The sequence below is a fragment of the Dipodomys ordii genome, unplaced genomic scaffold, assembly GCF_000151885.1.
Source record: "Dipodomys ordii isolate 6190 unplaced genomic scaffold, Dord_2.0 Scaffold111, whole genome shotgun sequence".
NCBI classification, from domain to species: Eukaryota; Metazoa; Chordata; class Mammalia; order Rodentia; family Heteromyidae; genus Dipodomys; species Dipodomys ordii.
In genome coordinates, this window is record NW_012267327.1 from 32005 (window position 1) to 37858 (window position 5854).

Here is a 5854-nt window from a genome sequence, read left to right on the forward strand (position 1 = left end):
TTTTTAGTATTGTGTCATTGGTGTCTAATGAGCTCCTAGCATGTTATAGATCAGCAAATTTGAAGTACTACTAATTCTTCTTCTGATATATGATTTAAATTCACAAATATCCCATCCAAACATTAACAAAAAGCAAACTTTACTTATTTGCTTGATTAATAAATTAATAAATTCTTCTATTAAATATGCATATACCTTATCATATACCATCAAAACAAATCTTTAGAAAGTTGCTTAAATCTGAAGAAAAGATGAATAAATCTGAATCTCATACTATCTCCTTAATCCTAATTATGAAAGAGGTTAAGGCTTGCAGTTAGTGAATGAGTATCTAATAGTGGAATCAATGAGTTTATCTTTCCAGGGGTAGGTGGCTCTTGCCTGTAATTGTAGCTACTCAAGAGGCAGAAATCTGAGGATCATGGTTCAAAGCCAGCTTGGGCAGGAAAGTCTGTGAGACTCTTATCTCCAATAAACCACCAGAAAACCAGAAGTGGTGCTGTAGCTCAAGTTTGTATAGTGCTAGCCTTGAGCTGAAGAGTGGAGGGACAGCACCCAGGCCCAGAGGACAAGGCCCATGACCGACCAAAAAAAGAAACAAAACAGTTCATCTTTCAAAAATATTACTTCAAATGACAAAGCCTATTAACAAATTATAATTTCAGAATTCACATGCCATCTGAGAATAAATGGTGAAACATTGGTGAAATAATCTGAAATTACAAATAAAATTTCTTGAAAATGTTCTAATATTCAATATAAAAATTGATCTCTATTTGAGTTATCAATATATGTTTGAGTTTCTATACACTGATATAGAACTATAGATATGCTAGTATCGTGCATAGTCATTACAGTTAAATGCATAGTTAACAATACATCTACTTATCACGCTTGATATGATTTGTTTTAATTCTATCCATTTCCCTGCCAATGACATTATTTTATTCATTCTAATGGCTGTGAAAAATTCCATTGTATATAGCTATTGCATTTTTTGGATCCATTCATCTATTTCCTTAGCTATTGTGAATAATGTGGGAATAAACATGGATGTACAAGCGTCTTTATCATCATTACGTGTAGTTTAGATGCCCAGGAGTGGTATGCCTGTGTCATAGGGAATATCTAGGTTTAGTTTCTTGAGAAACCTTTAGAATGTTGTCCAGAGAGATTGTACTAATTTATATTCCCACAACAGTGAATTAGGGTTCCTTTCCCCCCACATCCCCACCAATATTTGTTGTCAGAGTTGTTTTGATTTTTATTTCCTTTATGGCCAGGGATTATGAGTATCATATTAAGTGAGGTAAGCCAAATTCAGAGAGACATATGGCACATGTTCCCTCTGATCTTCAGAAATTAGATCTAAAAAATACTGGGGTATGATAAATTATACAGGATTCTAGTTACTCACACAGTGAGACCACAATAGGATATTCTTAGGACAGAAACAAAATGGTGTAATGGCTATGTACCTCTTCATATATCAAAATGAACTCCAAGATAAACAAGAGATCTCTTTACTAAAATTTATACTTTTTAATGATTCTGTCTTCTTTTCTTTATGTGTGGTCTATGCAAATGTATATCTCAGGAGGGTGGAGTTGAAGGTACAGAACTCAGGGACAAAGTGAAAAATAGTAGCATTGGAGCTATCTGACATGGAAGAAAGTTGAACTATACAACTCTTGGGTGGAGACAAGAGGGAGAGGCTGGAAGAGAGTGAGAGAACAGAAGAAATGGTACAAAAGAAAATGTCCTCATTAGCTGATGCATGTAATCATCATGCCTCTGTACATCACCTTTAGAATAACAATAAAGTGAATATATTATAGAAAAGAATACATCTACTTAAAGTATTTCGATGAGTCAATAACTGGACCAAATTAATTCAGATTTCATTAAGTCACATTTGGAGATCCCAGATCCCTAAACTAACCCAAGGCAAATTTGAAAATATTCACTGTCAGGCTTATACTCCCACTTCATTATTTCTTTCCTCATGCACTATGCACACTATGGATGACCTCATGCTGGAGCCTTTGTGCTTTCAACCTGAGATTAGATGATTTAACAAATGAAATCAAGAACATCAGTTACATTTAAATTTCAGATAAATAGCATAGATTGCTCATAAGTGTAATTATGTCTTATACTACATTTGGTACATAATTATACTCAAATTTATTGCTTTTCTCTGAAATTCAAATTCAACTGGACAGTTATTTGGCAATTCTCATTACAATTCCTCTATGGTAGAAAAAATTCATGTGCAGCACACAAATAAATGTACTAATTTTCACCTGTAGCTTAATTTCCAGTCTATTTAAAATAAAGATGTACTATAATGGCCCAGTTCTCTTTACCTACAGGAATCATGCCATTCTACTACTGCCCCTAACATAAAAGGTGGAAATTATATATCAGTGATGTTTTAAAATTGTGCAGCTAGGTATACATGGAAAAGATACCAATAAATTATATCTAGATTATTAATTGTAAGGATTGTTTAGCTTGACTCCTGACAGTTTTCATCTATTCACATTCTGTGAAGCACTCAATTCTGTGTCGGCTGTGGCCCATTGAGGCAAATACACAAGGTCAATAGTGTGTGCATACAGTATCACACTGCTATACCTGGAAAGGTATAAGGAACCAACGTCCCTAATGGTGATAGAAACTCATATATTGCTCAAAATTTACTTTTATTATATTTTATTATCTTTAAGTAGTTGTATAAAGGGGTAACCATTCAGCAAAGCCATCTATCAATATGATGAACTTTGATCACCACGATCACTCCTTTAATCACTCCCCATCTCTCCAAATCCAAACTTGCCTGACCAATTTCTCAGTGTCATAAGCTATGCATTGCAAATTATGACAGCAGTCATGAAAGTCAACGTTTCTTAAAGAAAATTGAATGAGAATGAAAAGAACCAAACATAATTTTCTCATATTTCTTCCTAATTTTGGTTTGAACTCACTTTTGAGATATATTATTAGCCATGTTTTCTCATCAATTAGTAAAAAGTCATTCTTGCTGCGTTCTACAATTACACTTTCTCCCTTTAAGATATTGTATAAAAGGAGACTAAAATGTCTTGAAACTTGCTGAGTATTGGATTCATTTAAATTTAGAAAAGAACAGTAACAACAAAAGAGCACGAACCATTTTTTATCACTATTGAAAAGCTCCCCTAAACCATAACCAAACCAGGACTTCCTATGACTCCAAGACGCAGCTAATTCCTCAAATCCAGACCTGCCAGGACGTATGTACCATGAGATAAGGGACCTCAGGGAACCTGAGGGAATCGGTTCTGGGTTTCGAGAATGGCAGAAATGATGGAGGCTTTAAAGCACTTGTCACTTTTGCAGAAATACTGCTGCTCACAGAATTTTTGCATCGATCAGTTTAACTTGAAAAACTATATTTTCCCCCAACAAAAGGGAGCCAAGTTACTCTTTCTGCAATTACTAGTGACCTGTGCTTCTAGCTCTTTTAGACTTGTCTCTTCATGGGCCATTTGGGAGCTACCATCAGTATGATGCCTACTCTGAGTGGCAGTTCACATACTCAGCCTTAAAAAACCATTCCCTATTTGCAACAGAATGACACATGCATCCCCTGCCACCTCCAACTGAACATAAATTGCATTGGTGGCTAAGTCAGAATGTTTCACTATTACTTTAAGCATACTTTTTGATTCGGACATTCATTTTCCAGTTTCAAAATTATTAAGAAAATGTAGCAAATATCAAAGCAATAACATAGAGGCTAGCAAGTACAATCACATAAAACCGATGACAGCAAGTATTTCACCAGTTCCAAATATATCTAATACTTTCCCCTAAACTGTAATACATTTTTTCCTTATTCTCTGGTGAAGTGTTTGAATAGATATAGATTTATTCTGTAAATCAATTATAGCATTGTAGAAATCTGGCTATTGGTAGCTAGAACTGGAGTAACTAGTCTGCATGTAATGAACTGCAAGGAACAGGTGGCTCACACCTAGCTAGATATGAGGCTGAGATATGAGGATTGTGGTTCAAAGCCAGCCCAGGCAGGAAAGACTGAGATTCTTATCTTCATTTAAATCACAGAAAATACCAGAAATGGTGCAGTGGCTCAAGTGGTAGAGTGCTAGCCTTGAACATAAGAAACTTGGACAGTGCCCAAGCCTGTAGTTCAAGCCTCAGGACCAGAAAAAAAGAAAGAAAAAGAAAAGAAAAATGAAAATGTAATGACTATGTATTAGACATTTCTTTTAAAGTCAATCATAAAAATAGCTTTACTGGGTAAGAATATGTTCATATTTTTCATATATTAAGATATTTGTTTGCAAAAATCAAAACATGCTGTTTGCACCATGCATTCATTTTTTTTCATTTCAAAGTATGATTGCTGCAAGTGGTAGAAATATTTTGATACATCTCCAACTTTTCTTTAATTAAAATAAAATTTACATAGAAAATAGGTCCTAGCCATACTTGGCATAAAGTATACTGGAAATTATTGTATTCTAACTCTAATATCTATGGGTTGATAAAAACAGATTTTAAAAAGTAAAAAAAAAACAGATAAAATACTAAAATAAATAAAATAGTGAGAATGATAAGAATGACCAGGACAGAAAATGAACGGATTAACCTATACTGTCAAACAAAATTATGTGCCTTTTAGCAGGCTATATATCTGATGTTGTCACTGATACAATCATCAGCAGGCATCATATTCTGTTCCACATAAATCATCACATGTCAAACTACTTAGCATCTGTAGTAAAAGCTAAGTTTCTAGAACATCAGTAACTTAAAACTATTTCTTAAAGTTAGACATAATGGTTCAAACATAAGACAAGATTTTTGCTTGCTCATGGAAAAAATGTTTCAATAATTTAAGATGAAAACAATAAATCTAGAAATTGTTTCTATCATAAAACGTCCAAGGTATTAAGGAGGAATATACTACTATTTTTCTAAAACGTTATTTGAAAATGTCATTGTTTTACAGAAATGAATTCAAGTTGTGGTGTATAGGAATAGCAAAGTGGACAATGCAACGTCCACAGAGAAGGGAATAAAGTTCAGAAACAAAATTATACAGTTATGATATGTAGGGTTGCAGAGAAACTCTAGTCAAATACATTTGATTTATAGCTAAGAGAAGGAAGAATCATAACTTTAAGTTGTTCAAAGTCAAATGCTGGATAATTATATATGAGTTCTCCTTGTCATATGGCAGTGCTCTATATTGATTGAGCAAAACAAAACAATTTTGAACACTTCATCACTATAACTCACCAAAGGAGTCTATGAGAATATGAAAGAATTGGAACCAACTTTTTGACAATATGAGTGGAATGAAGTTTTGGTATACAATATTCATTAAAATTGAATTTGAATATAATAAAATAGACGAATAGCTTTCAGTACAATAGAATATAACTTGCTTAGATAACAAAACTGAAGGCTTTACATGCAATGAAACTAATAATTCTAGCCATCCCTTAATACTTAATTTCTTTTGTTAGTATAATTCCTGTACCAAACATAGTTTGGTCAGATAATCTTTGGAAAAAAGTTAAACTCAGTTCATAAGTCCTGTGACAGCTGCTGAACTTTCTTGGAACTTTGTCTTTCCCCCTGGATAATAGAAATAATTGCAAAGAGATTTTAATTTATGAAGCAGTAAGGGTTCCTATGGCTAAATGATACAGTGGTAGGGATTTAAGATATGTCTGTGCACACAATATCATCAGTATCTATTTAATGATGTTTATAGTTTCACAAAGAGTAATTTCATGACCATTTTGAAAGATATATAAGGTGACTTTAATTATTG